The sequence below is a fragment of the Micrasema longulum genome, unplaced genomic scaffold, assembly GCF_059751315.1.
Source record: "Micrasema longulum isolate JH-2025_06_02 unplaced genomic scaffold, ASM5975131v1 h1tg001342l, whole genome shotgun sequence".
Classification (NCBI taxonomy): Eukaryota; Metazoa; Arthropoda; class Insecta; order Trichoptera; family Brachycentridae; genus Micrasema; species Micrasema longulum.
The window spans coordinates 287,061-309,090 of NW_028278528.1; the positions used below are offsets into that span (position 1 = coordinate 287,061).

At 32.7% G+C, this 22,030-nt stretch overlaps 1 protein-coding gene across 1 annotated transcript in view; it reads left to right on the forward strand.

Moving 5' to 3' along the window:
* Window positions 1–4,490: 4,490 nt before the first annotated feature.
* The window catches only part of LOC148275801 (uncharacterized), a 71,221-nt gene continuing 53,681 nt past the window's right edge, over window positions 4,491–22,030 (forward strand). The window contains exon 1 of the mRNA XM_088235177.1: window positions 4,491–4,968. The gene's annotated coding sequence lies outside the window, so the exon portion shown is untranslated. The remainder of the gene's footprint in view (window positions 4,969–22,030) is intronic.

Sequence of the window (22,030 nt, forward strand, 5' to 3'; positions counted from 1 at the left end):
AGTATTTATAAATATTTTTTACATGAAATTAGCGCTTGGGCATAGTGGCGAAGCTTGCGGCGCAGCGTGGGCACGGTACGCGGCGCTTTCCCGCTCCCGCGCACTCATTATGGACACTACACCGCACCCGCGCCGCGCCGCAAACGCTCTCCACTATGGCCAATCGCCGAGAATTGAGCTATCCAAATTGAGTAAGGGGATCGAACCTTACTCAATTTGGAGTGCAAGTTGATGTTAATTTTAATTGGTATTTTTTTATATAGAGCCGTACAATTATAATAACTCAGAAACTGAAGCCGACTAAACTACTCATAAATGAGTAGTATTACGTTTTGGCCATTAGTTACTCTGTAGACGTCGCTTAGTACGCAACTGCCGATTTAAATTCAATTATCCCGTGTTGTGTCGTTTTTAAGTGTCAAAATACTGCTGGGACTAAATGGGAATACGGTGGGATCACATATCATGTGTAAGTAGCGAATGAGGAACTTCAGCCCTACGGGAAATTGGATACAAAACATGTTTTATTGCGCGCAGTAAAAATTAAAGCATTCAATTGTACGGTAAAATTTTTTAAAAATGTATGAAAAAAAATAAAATATTTTAATAAAAACGTACTACTTTTAATGACGTCACTGGTTCATATGAACCATTCAATGATATGAGAGCTTTGAAGGATATCCGGTTTGGTCACCGTAAACGAACCAATCGGATGAACTGTCATAGAACAACCTCTGACGTCACACGCGGAGTTATTTCAGAAATACAAAACTTTAAAAAATCATAGCGCTGATAATACGATATATAAAAATAAAATATAAAAAAATTGTCTAAGTTTTATATTCCATTAACAAATAAAAAAATAAAAAAAGACACTGAACTTCCTCATTCACACATAATATTTTTTTAAGAATTTGATTATTTTGCTATCTGTCTGATTGTGGAATAAACAAAATGAACATTTTGTTAGTATTGTCAGGGTAGTCAAATTTTTACCCGGATTTCTATTAATAAGCCTGAGTATAATATTGAACGGTATCAATTAACTTAAAAAATATATTATTTCATGTTTTTTTTTAAGTTTGCCTAATAAAATTACCTGTTTTTTTTATATAGTCCAGGCAGTAAAATATTTTTTGTGGTAAAACATAAAACACAAACATAACATAACACAAAACTACCTTATGTTTGTGTTATGATAATAATTGTTCACGGCCTGGCAACATTATGCGGCTACTTCACGCATGCGCGCAGGGGGGGTGTCTTACAAGAAGGGGGTAGTTGGGAAACTTTTGGATACAGTGCGATGTATGGAAACCTGGTTCTACGCGCCTTTTGGTATGTTATAATTCTATTTATAGAGCATTTAACGTGCCAACAACCTGTCTATGACTATTTCCACGAATGATTTGAATGAAACATGGTTTTCCAATTATTGACGCATGACAGGCGCCGCACGGTGTTTCGTCCCATGCAAGCTAGACGCTAGAAATTCATTTTTGAATTCTTGAACGATAACGTCATGGAGGTATATTCGATATAATTAGAGAAACAAAATAATGCTTAATTTGTATGATAAATACAAGCGTCGACAAATGGGTGCATTCAAAAGTATAAATATTTTTCGTGAAAACAATTTGCTTTTATTCTCTCTTGTCGCGCTATGATCAAGGTTGTATTTTGAGTTAAAAGTGTTTTTTTTTTAAAGAAAATATTTGCGTTCTTATGAAATAAACAAATATTTCATTTTGAGGGCTATTTTCAACGAGTTGTAAATAACTCACTATTAGAAAATGGGAATCAAGTTGGAGTAGAGTGGGATTCAAACCACGGACCTTTGATCCGTGAGTCCGAGACACTAGCCACAGGGCCACAACCCGATTAAAAAATGTTTGTTTTTGGTTCCGAAAAAAATGGAGGTTTCTTTTGAAGCCATGTATTATACTTTTATATAACAATTAATTTTAATTATCCCACACGCCCTTATGAAAAATATTAAAATGAAATAATTAGAAAATTAAAAATAAATTTTAAAACTTCCCAAGTTAATAATTTTGTTGTATATAATAATTCACTTAAGGATTTCTGTCGTAACTCATTGCATCTTTTTTTTTCAGACACGATTTTCAGGCAAGAGTTTTTTTTAACATGGAAGAGTTTATCGAAGCAAGATAAGTTTGTGAAAGTGGATAAATAGTGTTATGAATAAATTTATATTAAAAAACCTAACTAAGGCGCAACGACAAAACACACTAGAGTAATGTATTTCTACCCATACAATATCTATAGAAGCGATGCGTAGACGGCTCCCAAACACACCACTCTACAACACGCTAGAACAATGTAATCCTACCGTTATACACGGTGTTTTGTTTTGCCAGACCCCTAAACTTTAAAAGAATTTTCATTTTATTTTTTTCCAAAACAGTTTTTTTTTTACAATTTTAAAATGAACTAAGTCTTTTATTTCTCGAACTAGCTTCCCTTCCACAATCCCCTACCCCTCCCCGGCAAAAAAAAATAAAAAACGTATTTGACCAATGAACCGATGCGCACCGGACGCGGACAAGGGAAGCGGCTGGGTAGAGGAGACAGGAGAGAGAGAGAGAGATAGGATACTGGTTCGAGAAATTAAGGATTTACTCCATTTTCAGATCAAAAAAAAGTCACAAAAAAGAAAAATATTAGGATTTAAAAAAAATATTTACCATGGGGAATGTTCCTTTGAAGTTTCGCAGTCTGACCTTGAAACTTTTCACTTTTCTCAGAATAATGTATTGCGTCATATGAGCTGACACCCATGTATATCGGACGGACATTTTGGCGTTCACATCTAAAAACCCCCTTAAAGGACGTTTATGAAATCGATTTATTTATTATGTCAGTTACTCGTAGTCGGTTGGGAGACTTTTATCTTCAACTATGACGTCATACTGAAGCTATGTCATTTCAGTGCGTAGATATGTGTACCGTGACGTACGCTTCCTCTTGTTTCATATCGATGTACCTATGCAAAACTTGAAGGTGGGAGGTCGGCAGTGTATCTTCGTAATCGCTAAAGATAATTTATCTTTAACTATACCGTCAAGATGAAGGTATGATGTCTTTATCTTCCTATTATAATCAAGGCCCTGGGGTGGTATTTTGAACACATTAATTTATTTATTTATTCTGGATAACTTCTCTAACGCCATTTTCGTAAAAATCACCCCAAGGGCACCGTACAATAAACATCCCCCCACGTCTTGAATCAGTTCAACATCGATTTTTGAAAAAGATAGGCTAGAGGTTTGGCTTATCCAGAGACCAATATACGTATAATGAGTTATAAACTAGCTTAAATATAATATTTCTCTTTAAGACCGTTGAAATAAATCCGACCTTCTAGTCCTATTTAAAATTCTCAACTCACTCTTTGATGCGCCTGAACTACTGAGCTCAATAAAATTAAATATCCCAACTAGAAACCTCAGACAAAACTTACTCTTTCATACCGATAACCATAGAACTAACTATGATTTTCATTCCCCTATGCCCAGAATTCTTAGGTCTGCCAACAAACATACCAGTCTTGATTTCTTTCATAACAAGTTGTCTTCTTTCAAACGATCAGTGAATCAAATTCAATTACAAACACCTCTCTCCCGCTTATACTCCCACCAAGTCTACTATATACCAGTGTGTCTTTCTACTTTCCTTTATAATAATTTTCTATGCATAAATACGATCCTAAAAATACCTGTTGGGCGTATATATTAATAAATAAATTACCTGCAGCTACAGAGCGCATGGACGATTTGAAATCTAGACCAAATTTTTTATAGTTGAATTTTATGTTTGAAAATTATTGGTGTAGAGTTAATGATATTGAGTTAGTTAATTTAGGTTATATCAAAGCTAATATTACCAAACGTCTTGCAGCTATAAAGCGCATGGACGAATAAAATTCTAGCAAATAAAAATGATTTTTTTAAATTTACCCAAAAATTAAATACAGTTAGCAAAGTAATAATTTTGGTAATATACATCGACACAAAAACTAAACAAAAAGAGTATGTAGCGTGGTACAACGCGTATTTAGTACGTAAACACGCTATAAATGCATTCGGAATACCAGCTCTGAAACGCAAGACTGATCTAATCATCTTACCTTCACGTAACATTTTTTATCAAGATACGCAGCGATTTGTGCATCAATACAGCGCCCTATGGACCATTAGGTAAGGAAAGGGAATGATGATAATGGTTTTTAACTTTTTGGCGCATCAGTCTTTTGGCGTTTTTACATTCGATATACGAGTTCTTATTATATCTATGTAGGTAGGTAGGTAAGCGTCTTGTTTAATGTGTTCCCATTCCCGTTTATGGCAGTACATGTAGAAAGCTTCCAAAGCAGATATTGCATTTGAATAATGAATTAATTCGAGTCAAGACCTTGAGCGTACGCCTTTGAGATTTCCACCACTACATAGGAAGTAAGGGATGGTCTCACACACACTCCCTCGCCCAGCAGTCGCACGCACACACACACCACTCTCGCACACTCGCCGACCGACGTTGCATAATTTCCATCGGGCGGTCGATCCACGCTCAGCGAGTGAAAACCTAGCCAGGAACATGTCGGAAACGCGTGAAAACTTAACAAAAGCGTCGCGAAACAAGACAACTGTCAACAAAATGGCGGCATGTTCGCTCCAAACTAACACACCAAATACCCGTTAGTTATCGACTGATCACCCCGTCGCGCTATTGTGGAAACCGTTCTAGTCAACCGAAGCATGTCGCGTGTAGGAAATCATTTGACATTTGTGCTGTTCAGTTTTGAGCTGTGTTTCCGATAAGTCCGGATTTTTTATTTCGAGAGGTTAATTATAATGGTGTCCCGAGTTTAATCTCCACGAGAACTAGTGTAGTTTCTTGGACTATTTGGTGGTTAAGTTGGAAGGCGCTGATGTTGTGTTTAATCAGGTACGAATGATTGTATTCACGTGACAACTTTTCGAAGCCTGACATTAGTTTAGTTGCCTTGTATAGTATAATATTAGTGTATGAAATTAAAAAGCCTCTTTAACTTAGCCTGATTTTGCCTTAGATGTATTGTCGTTCCTCTGCTAGCAAATTCATTTATTTATTCTTACCATTAATAATTCGATGACCAATTATTTTGTTTCTCCTCATAATCTAGTTATAAATATCCTACTGTAAATAATTATACCACTATAGGACCATAGTGATGAATTGAAAGCAACTTTCGATTTTCCTTTATGCGCATTTTTTATTATTAATTAATTACTAAGCATTATTTAATGAATGAGTCGTACCTTTCTTAGTAATCAATTCCTTTCCAATAAATTGTTTGTATTTGAGTAATTTGAACGTACGTATCTCTATTTTAACCCTTATTTCCGAGAATAAAATCAGGTTGGGGGTTTTTTATTGGGGAAATTTCTTAAATAAAAAAATACAAAATCAAAAATTCATAATCAATGTTTGTAATTAAAACACGAACACAGTTTATTTTAGAATATATCGATAAAATACTCATGAGAGTTTTTAAATTATTTTATCTTATATTATTTATGTTTATATACATTTTTACAATCAATCCAAATTTTCAGCGATTTTGAGGTACCAACCCATTGTGTTTTTATGGTTATTAACCTTATATTTTTCAATCGAGAATATCTGTTAAACTTGTAGAATTATTAATGTAATTTATTCAGACAGGTACTACCCACTTACAAAGTAATCTGATGACTTAAATTTATTGTCACGAGTAGGTAGGTTCTAATCCTGTAATATTTTGGGCAATTAATTCGAAACTATCGAAACTAATTAGTCATCGCTGACCTCACTGTTACATACTAGCAAATTCGGCCTTTCGGGCCTTATTTGATCGACCCTTCGGGCCTCGTTTCATCTGCCCTACGAGCGTCAATAATCGCCCCTGCGGACTTCAGTTGATCTTATTCGGGATCTCAGACACATGGAAAAATCACCACTTTAGGCCTCACAATGACTGAAAATAATACTACCATGGGTGGTATTCTGAATCATCTCTACCCCCTAGAGTGACTAAATTGGGGATCTTTATTTTTAGCGTACGTTTACTCTTTGCTTCATGCATAGAATGAAAGTCTAGAAACCGCATACGAACATCAAAAAGAAGGCGACTAAAATACTCATAAATGAGTAGGTTTACGTTTTGACCTATTAGTTTCTTTGTAAACGTCGCTCAGTACGCAACTCCTGATTTGAATTCAACTATGCCGTGTTATATCCTTTTGAAGTGAAGAAATACTGCTAGGATCTTAATGAAACAGGATGTAATCACATTTCATGTGTAATTAGTAAATGAATGTGTATGTAACAAATGCATTACTTAAAAATTGAATTATTTTTCCATCTGTCAGATTGTCGAAGAAACAAAATGAACATTTCGTTAGTATTGCCAGGGTAGTACATTTTTTTACCCTTCTTTGCTCATCTAATGAGAGAACTAATGAAAATTGGAACTCGGATTAAACAACTCTATCGTGGACATTTGACCGACATTATCTTTAGATTTTATTTAACATGATATAAAAATATCCGTTTTATGTCAAATAAAATTTGTTTTATATTTCAAGTTCAAAGTTCAGAAAAATTCAATTACTCTTATTAAATGACCCTTTACTTATCTACTCTGTTGTGTCAATCAATATTTCTGCGTGCACAATAAAATTTTAGAGAAATTAACAGATTGCTTTTTTTTATCTTACATTTGTGTTATAATTATATTTTTTCCCATCGCGCAACATTACACGACGGCATCACGAATGCGCGCGGCGAAAGTAAGGCATGGTGGGGGAATTATTGTACACAGTCTGATGTATTCAAATATGATTCTTCGCTCCTTCTGGACTATTCTTAATTCTATGGCTTCATGTATGATTAAATATCAAATAAATATACACACATGAAATCAAATATGATGATATTAATTTAGAACATTATTGCGACCTTAAGCATTACCCAGAACACTTAATTAAGTTGAATCGACTAAACCGCATTAGTTTTATCTGTTTTTCAAACAGTTTCATACATAATTTGACGTTTAATCTCCAGTGTGACCATATGTGAAGCAAAATGTAACCGCATGTAAAAAAATCCCCAAATTAATCACTCTCTAGGGCAGTGTTTCCCAGCCTTCTTTACGCCATACCCCACCGTAGTCTTTTCAAAAGTCAGATACCCCACCGGCATCTTTTAAAATTAAATAGCAGGTAAATTTTCAAATCATATTGTAATATGTTTGTAAACATATGAACCCCTAATGAAATTGAATAAAACCTATTCAAATACATATATTATAACTGAAATTATTACAAAACACAAATTGAAAATGTAATTAAGTAGAATAAAATAAAAATGAAAACAATAATAAAACACAAGTGACAATTGAAATTGAGTACAAACACACATTTCTTGATGCCTATTTCATGATTAAATTCAGTTGCGCTCGCTACAAAGAAATTTGATGGCCGGATCTAACTTAGTTAATTTCAGTCTTAGGTCCCCTGTATATCTCTATTAGTCATATCCAATCGTTTTTTTAATGAGTAAATCGCTTATTGCGCTAAAACCACATTCCACCAAATAAGATGAGGGAAATGGTAATAATAATTTTCTGGCATGCAAAGTAATATTAGGATATTTTGTGTTAGTTTCTTCGCAAATCCATGTCATTATTCCTACATAATGCACAGATTCTGTGTTTTTAGATAATTATTGAAATTGTAACAAGTTTCAATCTATTTTAGTACAATTTGGCGTACACTTCAATTTTGTACATCTCAGGCATTTTTTTGTACGACCGATGAGTTTTCCCCTTTATATGTGGAATGCCAACGTGTCCATCTCTGAAGCGTGGTGCCCCACCTCTGAGGCGTTATGCCCCATCGGTAGGGCGTATGCCCCACCTTGGGAAACACTGCTCTAGGGGGTTGTGAAGAGTCAGAACAGCACCCCAGAGCCACACAACAATTCAGATAGGTATGTTCATGACGTGTGTATTGTCTCTTATCATCGTATCTTCATCTACAACAGATGGTGCATACGGCACTGTATTGGTTATTTTTTGTTAATAGACTATTAAACTAAGCCAAAAAATATTTTTTTTAGTCTGATGTATCATAGTATCAGCGCTATGATTTTTTAAAGTTTTGAATTTTTAAAATTATTTTGCGTATGACGTCTCAAGTTCCTACTCCAACTCCTTCTTCTAGATTAGTTCTGCTGATTCGTCAGTTGATTTACCGTCAACCGGAAATCTATTACAACTCTTTCATCATTGGTTAATTTGGAAGAACTTGTGACGCCATGCGTAGTTCGTTTTTATTAAAATATTTTTTTAAATTTCCACATTTTCAAGAAACTTCGCCGCACAATTTAATGCTTTAATTTTATATCCAATTTCCCGCAGAGCAGAACTTCCTCATTGAAGATAACTGAGTTAACTTCCCACTGTAATCAGGGTCCAGGGTTCAGGTTCTATTTCCTTCACAGATGTGTATTCTTCACCCGCCAGGATACGGCGATGGCTCTACACTAGAACGATCGTTATGTCGATCATATGGGATCGATAATTCTCATTCTGTCATAAACAATGCAATGGTTACGGAATCCAACCCGAAGCATTATTTAATAAGTTCGTGTATTTGTAATCGACAGTCACGCAATGCCAACAAAATGGCCGCGAAGGCCACTTTCATAGTTTAAAAATAAAACATCCCTTTGATTTACATACGTTATAATATTAAAGCAATAAAAACATATTTTATCGATCTTCTGAAACTCCCAAGCGTAAAATGAATATTTAAGGGATTTCATCCTAAAAGCGGGAATCTCTGATTTTAAAAAATAAATTTTAGTTTTATTTTATACCAAACATCAGGTTTAAAAAATTATATGTAAATACTAAAAATAAGTGTATAGTTTTTATTAATTTTTTACATTTTTTATTATTAATAAAACATATAATACAAAAAGTACATATTATACTCACAGGAGCTATTAAAGAAACTTATTTGGGACCGTACATATTTTTTATTTTTTTTGACAATATGTACATAATATCATACATACGAGTAGTTAATACATCCGAAATAGTAAGAAAACATTATTGTATAAGAAACATAAAACACAATACTTTACACCATCTATATAATTTACTTTAATAATTATCACCATTAAAAAGATTTAAGTAATATTTTTTTAATGTGACACTTCTGTATTTTTTATTCGATTTTTCATGTTTTAGCTCATCGGGCAGTTTATTTTATTCGGAATGGCCAGTATTTTCCAAAGATCTACTGCCGAACTTTGTTGAGCAAAACTTCGACACATGAAGACCTGAGTAACGAGTATTGTAATTGTGAATATCATGACTAAATGTGTATTTTAAATTTGTGTGAGCAGAAAAGTTTATGATATTTAAAATAGTATTGGTTATGTCATGCAGTGGCATCACCTTGAAATGAAGTATCTTTGTTTGTCGGTAGATATCCTTGGCACGTGAATTCCATTTAAGTCCAAGAATGTATCTTAAAGCTCTGTTCTGAAGAACTTTTATTTCAGAGATCTGATTTTTGCTGGCAAAACCCCATATACATGATAGATAAGATAGGTGGGAATGAATCATAGCGTAGTAGACGGCAAACAAAACGGAATGAGGAAGCAAGCCTTGAAGTCTATGCAATACGCCAGTACGGGTGCTATTTTGATTTTACATGCTCAAATTGGTAGCTCCATGAAAGTTTGGAGTCAATAAATAGTCCCAAGTATTTAGTTACATTGGTATTTTTAATATAGCTTATTCCGAGATAAATATTGATATTTAAGTCCTGTTTGTTCCCAAAAATCATATAACATATTTTTTTAACATTCAAACTTAATTTATTTAATCTCATCCAGTCAGCTAGACTATTTTAATCTGTCTCCATTATGTTTTCGAGTTCTTTATTTATTTACTTAAAAGTACTTTATTACACATTGACATAAGTCCTAACTCTATGGGACTAAAAGTTCTGTGTTTAGTTAGGACGAGTAATTAGTTGACACAGACAGATCATCACAAATATTATATTGGATTAGAAACATAAAAATAATTTCAAAAATAAATATATAGCTCACAAATATGGTAAACAGCGAACTCAAACATTCGGAAAATCATCAAGGAGGTTCCTACTTAAATCCCCCCTACTAAGAAAAATCCAGTTCTTAACTTCTCTCTTGAAAATAGTTTTTGTCCTTGACAGCTTAATACGCTCTTCCGAAATATTAAACACTCTCGGTGCGATAAAGGAGAGATGTCTCCGAGCAAAAGTCGTACGGTTTTTAGGTATTACATAATTCATGCTGTGGGAAAACCTCGTATGAACATTTTGTTGAGATTTCTCCTTATTGTTCGAACATTATTGTACAAAATATGTTCAAATGAATATTTAACTATAAATACAAAATATTTTTTTTTTTCCAAAGACGAGAATGAGGAATTTAAGCGGTTTTTTTCTCAACAGACTATTAAACTAAACCAAATTTAAAAAATAAATAAATATAAGTATCGTATTATCCACATGATTTTTGAAAGTTCTGTAATTTTGCCGTAAAAAGTTATCTTTTTAGAGTTCAGCTGATTGATGAGTTGACTTCCCGGAAACCAAAAATCTGTCATAACGCTCTTGTATTGGTTGATTTGAGTGACGTTCAAAGTAGTCTATTTTTATTCAAATCGATCAAACATTTTCGAGAAACTTCGTCGTACGATTAAATGCTTTAATTTTTACTGCATGTAAGAAAACATTTTTTATGTCCAATTTTCCATGGCACTGAACTTCCTCATTTAACGGCAGAGTTCTTAGAAAATGTTTAATTTTATTAAAAATTGTCGTCAAAGGTTCTTTTGAACAAAAACACCGGTCAGCATGATTTTTATCTCACGAGTACAAAAGATGCACTTAATGCAGTTTTTTTATCCCGTTTTCAAATATGTGTCAGGAATTTCTCCATCCCCACAGAATTTCGTCAAACTCACGGACAAACAGAAATTTCCTAAAATTAGTGATTCGAAAATTAAAGAGAGCATATTTGTGGGTCCTCAAATACGATTACTAATGCATCATGCTTTTCATCATGAAAAGTTTAAGGAACTATTGAATCCACTGGAGAATGCAGCAAGCTGCATGGCAAGCATTTAAAAATGTTAGTCAAAGTTACTACGTAAAGTGTTCGAATATCATGCAGTTAAGAATGGAGAAAGTATTAAATTGTTTAAAATTATAAATGCCTGTACCTTGGAAACCTTGTGTGATGCAGATAAACTGATCATATTGGAATTTAGGAGAAAAAATTCTGCAAGAATCACATATTTTTCTTTCTGTGACAACAAAAAAGAGTTTTTTTCGTTGCCCAGTGTAATCAATCAATTATTGCGTTGTTACGTGTTGTGATAGATTTTCGCTTTTCGGTTAGCCTTTTTTGCAAGATTTAATGTATTTTGACAGCTACGGGATTCTACTTTTAAATAGCAGCACACACTAATATCTCACGTACTAAAACTTTGGGAAAGGGTTGTTGGACTAAGGTTATCGGGGATAACGGACATTACACAGAACCAGTTTTGGTTTACAACTGGCAGATCAATAACAGAAACTATCCGGCTATTCGAGTGTCGATAGAAACATATCGGGCTAGCTAGGAAAATCTTTACATTGTCTTTATTAACCTTGAAGGCCTTCGATAGAGTTCCCAGAAACATTGTATGGAAAGATCAACAAGTACGCAATGTACCAGAAGCCTACGTAATATTTATAGAGGATATGAACGATGACATTAGCACTAGAGTGAAGGGGTAGCAGGCACTAGTGATCCATTTCACAAAAATGTGGGTGTTCAACAAGGACCAGCATTGAGTTTATTAATTTTAACATCACAAGGACATTACAACAACCCATACCATGGTACTTACTGTGCGCTGATGATAATGTACTCGTAGATAAGAAAGCTTTAGAACTACAAGAGACCTTCAACACGCAGGGGAAAGAGCTGGAATAGCACGGACTGAGAGTAAGTCGTACAAAAACGGAACACATGGAGTGTGACTTTGTGACGAAAGACGTAAGCTGTGATATACTTATTGATAACAACACAATGCTATCTTAGGTGACTTCAAATACCTTGGGTCTATGTTAACGACTAGTGTAGTTTATCAATGTACCAATACAGCATGTTTGAAAAGGAGATCTCTTTCTGGCGTACTCTGCAATAAAGGATGCCCAGTAAAACCAAAAGCAAAGTATATAAAACAATGGTAAGATTTGCAATGTTGTACGGTGCAAAATGCTTAACTATATCCGAAAAGCACGAACAACAGCTGCATACAATTGAAATGAAAATGTTTCGCTGGGTAGGTGATGTAACACGGATAAACAGGATCTGCAATGAGAATATCATAGGGTCGTTGAAAGTGACACCGATATCTGAAAACTTGAAAGAAAGCCGGGTAAGATGGTATGGTTACGCCATGCGTAGAGATGAGGACTATTCAGTTAGAAGAGCGCTCAACATCCCTGCTAAAACTAAAGGAAGAGGCAGACTCCCAGCAACACGTTGGTCTTCTATTGAGAATGAATTGGCAGTATTAAATGATCCCATTGTGACAACCCAGGACAAAAGATCTTGGCGCTTGCGTTCTAGGAGGCCCGAACCTGGATGAACTGGGACATTGGCAAGGAGAAGAAGGCAACTCACCGACAACAACTCGTGAAGTCACGGGCGGAGTAATATCAAAATGACAAAAATCGGAAAATCATGGCGATGATAACACGAGATACATTTTTTTGGCAGTTTGATGATTTACATATTAACAAACAAAACAAAAGCGCTGAGCTTGCTTGTTGTTTGAACTTATTTTGGTCTCTTGATTATTAATGCAGGTTTATCTGATATAATATTTTCCGATCCGTCAATAGCGTTCGGTTCGTAAAACTGTCAGAATCGGTTGAAATTATTATTGATAGCGCCCTGAGTTTGTAATAAAGGGGAAACGTAAGTTTGTTGACTGTGAAAGCGTAGAACAGTACAATATAGATAGCACAAGAGATAGTAAAGAAAATGAGAATTGTGTCAACAAAACTTTTCTATTATTATTTTATGTCATTTTATTGGGTAAACAAACACTATGTACAGAAATATTGACAATTTCTTTGTATATTAGTGTAGGACACTCATGCTCACACCATACTTAAGTAATAGTTAAGTATGTAAGACAATTATTTACTTATTTATTTTTATTCGTGAACAAAACAACAGTTTTTATATATATTGTATACGGAAAATAAGAATATATATAAACGAAAATTGTGAAAACTATCAATACACTATCGCCATCAAAATAAAAGCAATTTAACAATTCAGAAATGTTAGGCACTTAGAAGTTGCAAATAAAATAAAAATAAAGTAAATAGAAATAAGATAATTTAAATAAAAAATAAGAAAAGAAAAAAGTAATATAAAAACAATGTAAAAGGTACAAAATAAAATATTGAACCTGCGAGTACATACGAGTAAATAATTACTGGCATCGTATAATTAAACAGGTGAACTGTCTAAAAGGAATCTTTTATATTTCATAAAGGAGAGATTTTATTAGATAGAGCATTATTGACAGAATCAAGAAAGGGGTGCTGCGTTGGTTTGGGCATGTAGAGCGAATGGACAGCGAAAGAACGGCTAAAAGGATCTACGATGCAAATGTTGATGGATGCAGAAAACGAGGAAGACCGAGAAAGACATGGCACGATCAAGTCCATCAAATACTTGAAGATGGACATGTCAAAAGTAGGAATAATCGGCGTGCGTGCATGAGAAGATGTATGAATGTAGAGGAAGCGAGGTCTGTATGCCAAGATAGAGTGTTATGGCGTTGTATCCTCTCTACCTACCCCTTCGGGGAAACGGCGTGATGGTTTGTTTGTTTGTTTGAGTTATCTACAGCTCGTTTAAAACGTACCCCAAAATTGAAATATTTTAGTCAATTCTAAGAACAATAAAATTTCATTTTTAATTTAAAAAATTAAAAAGTTCTCGTGACTTAACATTATACGAATTAAATCCACCTATGTAGTGCTCTTTGCACTGATGATGATGATGTTTAACCTTTTTCCTATGAATAAAAACCCACCCGCCTCTGGGGTTGATGTCTTCCGAATAAGTTGTACCCAAGTAAAGCGGATATTGAAGCGTCGAGCATTGTACAGAATACAAGTTGCCAAGAAAGCCTATTCGGAAAATACGTCTTCACTCGTGTATTTGTATCAAATCGTGGGTGGAAAAATCTTATTTAATACAGGTGGAATTTCGATTTCGATATATATAGAGGGAAAACATTTTAGAGAAGGGAATACGGAATTCGAGGCATTTACAGGGCTTATGATCTGTCATTGGCTAGTTTAAGTGGCCACTTTCCGCATTGTGCAAAATTCACTGTTCTGTCAAAAAAAAAAAAAAAAATTTGTTAACATATTATTTATTTGTACACTTAATACACAATTTTATTGGTGCACAATTATTATTGTCTTCATGTCTCGATTTGCTAGAAAATTCCGGGTTGAGTTGGGCCTCTTATATACAAATCAATATGCAGAATCAATATTACGACACACATTATTATACAAATTTCATATTCAAAATTAATTAATTAAATACAAATCAAAAATATAATAAAGATAAGTTATTTATTAAGACATGGTGTAGCAAAATCTTGTACATGAAACTTGTTAACAAATTCTTTAATTCATTTTAATAATTAATCTACGCAATAAAAATAAAATAATTCAAGGAAATGTTGATATAACATTTATATATACTTATTATACAAGGCATATCCAGAAAGTAAGAGTATTTAATTTATGTATAAAAAAAATAAAAAATACAGTGCATCGTTTGTATATATGTAACTTATTTTTCCACGTAGCCGCCTTCCCGTTCTATGCAGGTTATTGTTATTAAATATCTCCATTTTCTCAACTCCTCCATCTGTTGATTTTTGTGAAGTTAATGAGCTGAAACCTTTGTAGATGGGGTGAGATTCATCTGGCTGAATTATTTTACTTGAATAGGGAAATGTAAAGTAATAATTTAAATCGTATTAGTAACAGATCCGATAGCGTACTGTCAGTTCCAGGATGCAGAACTAAGTTTGCACAGAGGCACTCCTTACATGTTGGTCCAAGATCCTTCAATCTTTTAACTAAGGAACTACAAAATATTAAATCACTGGTACAGTTTTAAGTAGGATTAAGGTCTTGAATTACCATGGAAGGAACAGATAGACACATTCTTTAAAAAAATAATTAAAATTAAAAATAAATGCATACTACAAATAAATCATGTTTTCGTAATATCAGCATATGTTAGTTTGGTTTTTCTTTTCTTTTTCATTTCTTTTCTTTTCATAGTCATATTTTTTAATATTTAAAAAAGGAATGGCCCACGCTCAGACGCTGAAGTCTTTGTGGTTATTTTTTCCAATTTATGTTACAAGAACAAGAAGTTCTTGAGAGAAGCGTTCATTTTCTTTCCCGTTGTCTGTGGTTTCGTATCGTCTATTCCTGGGTTAATGTCTTAATCTATGGTCGCTCTGTCCGTTTCCGCCAATTTGGTATCCCGATCATCCATGGATTTTGTTTTTTCATAAAGCTCATAATGCACCAGGTAGGTGTTACCTGGACTCCAGAAATCAATAGAAACATAATAAGAGTTTTAATTACCATTAAAACTCTAATATTATGTGTTCTGAATTGATTTCTGGAGTCCATATTATGAGAGATCTGTCTGTTATCTCCTGGTGACCGTGTGACGCCTTTATTTGATATTAACCGGTTGAAACAGGCTTGCTAGAGAGGAATCTTTTGAGACTGTATGATTTAGCAACTCTCTTTGATAATATAATGTATGCATTATGTCTTAATAGTGTATTATGTTAACTATGTAACTTTATTTTTAAATTTTAAAAATATATTTTTTAAATTTTTATATTTGAAAAAATGATAATTATGTTTAATGTGTCACTTTTTCTTATTATATAGTATGTATAATGTAAAAGCCCCATGGGCGTCAAAGAAAAGAAAAATAAATAAATAAAATAAATCTGAAGTCAACTTTGTTTTAATGCAAAAAACATCGACTTGTCCCAGATACACCATTTCAATAAGTAGTATTATTATCTCAGAAAATCATTATAATTCATTGAAAGTTCTTTATAGTATTTCTTGTGTATGTAGATTATTTGCAGAATTCCATAGTGAAATTTGGTAAGGTATCCAAAATTAAACACTTTAATTAGATTTAATTCAACTTTTTTTGAAAAATATATGTGACGCGTTTTGTCTTGTTAGGACATTATCAAACTAGATAATTTGTCAATATTTAAGTCAGTTTGATAATGCCCTTACAAGACGAAACGCGTCACTCGTATTAAAATATAATGAAAGTGGAATTAAATCAAATAAAAGTGTTTTATTTTGAATACCTTACCAAATTCCAAAGTTCTTTGTAGGTTAAATTATTTTTTACATTTTTTTACATTTATTTTTTTGCACCACAACAGGCCAGGAGGCCTAATTCCAGTGGTGAATTACATCACAGAGCACCCAGGCTTGAGAAAAATCACATTTTAATTTTTGCGTTCTCACCGGGAATCGAACCCGGAACCTTCCGTGCGTGAATCAAGCGTCTTGACCACTACGCCACGGAGGCCTTTTATCTCATTTGGTGCAAAAGTAGTTCATAAGTGTTTTGGAAATATCACAAAATCTTGTTTCCTGAACATTTCGTTTAATGTGACTTCCGTGGTTTATCCAAGGTACAGATATGATTCAGCGTGGAACGAGATATAATCTTGTTGTTTTTTGCCAATTCGCACAGTTACTGTGCACAACTATTTACCTTTTTCATTTGTTCGTTAGCCAGCGAACATAGAAATGTCGCTACAATATTTCGAATTTTTCCAAATTTGTATAGGTAACAACTTAAACAAGCCAATGACAGGACATAAGCCTTGTAAATGCCTAGGCTTCCATATCCTTCACAAAAATGTTTTTTATCTTTGTGGTAAAACATATGTTTATAGAAATGTACATTTATTTCATAAACAAATTTAAATCAATAGTTTTCATGTATTTCTTTTCCAAACCGTAATTACGTATTAACTATGTTGTACTGCCAATGGGGCTAATAACCTTATAACAAAGGGACACAGTACTTTGAAACATAGCTTCTGTCGCTCAAAAACTTTTAATAAAATATTTCAAGGTTTTCTGGTTAAATGTTTATAATTTATTTTATTACATCTATATTTTACACTGTTTTCAGATATTGAAATATATTGTACATTTTTTCCATACACAAGTGTTTTGTATTTGGTTTGTAACAGAAAAAAAATAATACTAGTAATTACGGATTAAAAAAAAAATCATAATAAAGGTTTTTCGCGCTTTTTTATGAATTTTGTTATAAAGAAAGTTACGCACTTTTAATTATGATGGCATCATTTTATAATAAGGAATATTACGTCCTTTCTTTTTTATATGATAGCAAACATTTTGAAATGAATAAAGAAACGCCGTTTTTTTATTATTATTTAATTGTTACATATTTATTACAGAAATTTACATTAAATTATTATTAAGTTAATTGAATAGTAAAAGTATACATACATATTTTTTTTGTTGGTGAGTCATCTAAACTGCGTAACTTGGGATAGCTTTTCCGTTCTAAGGCAGTAAATAATTGTCTTTTTTAAAGTTATTTTTGTCATAAATATCATTTACCTAATTAAGAAATTTTTATCTTTTTTATAAGATTTCTGGATTTACAATATTGTTCCGTTTTCATATAGTTTATATGTACATATGTTACGTCCTTTTAAATAAGTAATTACACTTTACTAGATATTAGTATTTTTGGAAACCGTTTGTTTCTTAGTGAGAAAACATATTTTTTAAATAAAATAACTTTCTACTTTTCTTCACTCAGTATGTTTATATACAGGTGACTGAAACTAAACCCGCCATAGCAAATTCGCACATAGAGGAGGTAATTTGCTAATTATTGGATCTCACTTTCCCTACCTAAAGTTTTATAGTTTGGGAGAATCGAAATTCGACCTTCCATCATTCAGAACTTTATGTTTTTTTATTATTTTGGTATTTTTTTTACTATTTGTTGGTAGTCATAAACGTTTATGATTAAAATACGTCGGAACTTACCCTAAACTAGGGTTGAAAATAAAATATTACGCTTTTAAAAAAAATACCGAAAAAAAAACTTGACGATGGAATTTAACCTGCAATAAACTACGGCGTTTCAATTATTTATTCTACTCTAAATTAGTTCTCTAGTACGTCACCTTTTTTTTTAAAGCGTTTTATCTTATTTTTTTAACCTGGTTTATGATTACCAACAAATAATAAAAAAATACTAAAATAAGAACAAAAAAATAAAGTTCTGAATGCTTGAAGGTCAAATTTTTGGAAAAATCTCAATAAAGTACAAAAAATGACATATCTCCTGAACTATAAAACTTTAGCTTAGTAAAGTAAGGTCCAATAATTAGCAAATGACCTCCTCTGTACGCGAATTTGCTATGGCGAGTTCAGTTTCAGTCATTGTAGAATTCGGCCGTCTCTGGAACTCATTTACAAAGCTAATGACCCATCGTTGGCTTGTTTGAGTAACCACTTTTTCACACGGTATAAAATTCACAATTCTGCTAATGTTTGAACATCCATTTTCTTCAATTCTTCAATCTGATGACTTTTGGGAAGTACACAAAAAAGCTGAAACCCTCATGTAGGTGAGATTTATCTTTCTGAATTATTCCACCCACTAGGCAATGTTGACATCTATAAACATTAGGACATAATTATTTTTTGGAATAACGTTTCGTACATGAGAAATAATTTATAAATCGAATTTAATCTGAGGAACCACTTAAATTTTTCACTCTCTTAACAAAGAGGTGAGCTACAGAACGTTTTTTAAGAAAGAAAATCCTTTATTTTTCTGCGATTAACTGTGACGTAAAATATTGAAAGCACTTGACCCTTTCGATTGCTCGTCATGTAAATGTCAAGGGTTGATACGATGGACAAGGGTTCTATATCTAGTAAAGTGTTCATCTGGGTTCATAGTAAAAACTAGTCTTCCGATTAAGGTAGTCTGATAAAAAGCACGAAAATAATACGAATTCCCCATTTTAAAACGCCGTTCTTTCAAAATCACACTGTTGAAAAATAAAGGTTGATGTTTGTGAAGTTAAAGAGCTGAAACCTTTATTTATGCGGGTGAGATTCATCTAATTGAATTATTTCACCTACATACTAGGCAACGCCTGAAAAAATATTTTTTTTCGTATTTTCTTTTTTTCATAATATTATCAACATATGAAAGAATTGAAGGAATATAGATGTTCAAATATAGGCAGAATGGTGAATGTTACACAGTGTGTAAAGTGGCCCCTTAAACTAGCCATTGACAGGTCAAAAGCCCTGTAGATGCCTAGACTTCTATATTACCTTCTCTTAAATTTTCTTCATCTCTGTTGTAAAATGTTAATATAAACAGCTCCCCAGGGAGTTGAATCCAATCCTTGTCTACAAAAATTTGGACAAACTCAAAATATTGTCTATATTTAAATAGTTTACATTGAAATAGATGCATTAAAACATAATAATCGGGTTGTGGTCCTGTGGCAAGCGTCTCGGACTCAGGGACCAAAGGTCTGTGGTTCGAATCCTACTCTATTCCACTTGATTCCATTTTCTAATAGTGAGTTATTTACAACTCGTTGAAAATGCCCCCCCAAAATTAAATATTTGGGTAAATTATAAGAACGCAAATATTTCTTTTATTAAAAAAAAAAAATCATGAAAAACTCAACTCAACATTATCATCATTTCCCTTTTAGCACATAATGGTAAATAGGGCACTGTGTAGGTACACCAAACGCAACATATCTTGATCATTTCTTGTTGCGTGGAAGTTAGATGATCAGTCTTACGTTTCAGATGCCAGTCCTGGGAGTATGCAAATATAGAAGCACCTTACCAAATGAATGTTTCGTGTCAACCATGTCGGGCATCGGCCCGAGACTTTTTACATGGAAGGCAAACGCGCAGGCCATTAGTCCACGGGGCGTACACAAAATAAAATAAATTCATAGTTACTATTGCTTTTTTAAAATTAAATGATTTATTATCGTAAATCTGATTTATTTAACAATATCATTGTAAATAATAATTCAAATGAGATTTTGAAATTACCTTTGTTAAATATTTAATTTTGGAAGTTACTATTCAACCGAATTATTGGAATAACCTAACAAACTTCTCTTAACCCTTTCAAACCGGGTGTTCATTCAAATATACACGAATTTAAGATTTATTTTCACACATACCTACCAGAATTTAAAAGCGGCGGATTTGTTTTAAAATAACGTCTTCCTAAATACCTCTCTATTTTTTCTCTGGAAGGTATTATACAGAAAAGCTAGTTTTTAGTTTGACCTGGCACCGTATTACATTGAAAAGTTATCATTTATCTTACATTTTATCTACAAATTAGGATCAAAGCAACTTTACAAAGTACTTTTTTATTGAAATACGAGTATTACAATTATAATTAATATTATTCTTAAATTAAAATATGTATATATTCAAAGAATTGCATAAGAAATAGCATCAAATAAAACACTTACCACACCTTTACTTATAAAAACACTATCAATCTCAGAACAATAACGGGAAGACGCACTATTACCTTTTGACAACTCACAGTTCAAAACTGATAGATTTGTTTCTTACCAAAAGATGTGTCCGCCTACTGCTTTTGTCATAGTTTCTAGTGTTTAAAGTTTTTTGACTGGACACATGTAGCAATTCTTAGATATAAAAATAAAGTCTTAATGTTTTTATTGGAACAAAATATTTTATTCTAAACATGCTGCCTATAACTGTCCTTAATCTTTTACATAACTTGGTATTATGTTTATCCCATTAAAAAAATATATTAATAGGAATGCAAAAATACAAAAGTAAAAAAATCATAGCGCTGATAATACGATGAACAGATTTTTTCAAAATTGGCTTAGTTTAATAGTCTATTTACTAATAATGGTTTTTTTTAAAAACCCCGAACTCTCTTTTTATTTATTACTAAACTGTATACTAATTTATAAATTAACATTATCATATATTTACATCCACCGGGATATTTATTCAGGTACCAAAAGGTTTAGCTTAAATTCTGAAGTTCGTACAATAAATGAACCTTTTTCATTATTCATTACATTACTGAAAATTTCGCCTGAAACCCTAAAATGATAAAATCTTAGCATTAATTTCAGACCTTGCGCGATTCCTGAAATTCTGATAAGTTTTCATTTTGCTGTCGGAGTTATATTCGACTTTGTTATGATTTGAGATGAAAATTTTCTAATTTTATTGTTCTGGGAATGGATTGTATTAAAGGAAAAATTAATTAAAAATAGGATAACAATATCATCATTCTAAAATGATGTTTTGATGCCTAATGTTTTAAATTGTTTTTTAAAAAAATTCTGTAAAGTAGATCAATTACATGCAATCAAATTAAACCATTTTTCCAGTTTTTAAACGTTATACAAATCTGACAATTCTTACATTTTTAAATACATATTGGTCGCTCACCAGTTATTCCACATTCTATCGCAATAATCCATTCCCGTTCAAGCAATGGAATTATTCAAACCATAATTTAATTTTGAAAATGACTCAGACTCCTTTGTCACCTGATCCAGTAAATTAAAAATCCTCGGACCTACCACAGAGAAATGCCTCCTTTGGTTTTACTTTTTGGTACGTAGTAATTCACGTTAGAGGAATATTTTGTTGTTATTTTTTGTTGTGTTCTTTGTTTACTAGTGGTCCAAAAGTTGATCAGACAAAATCAT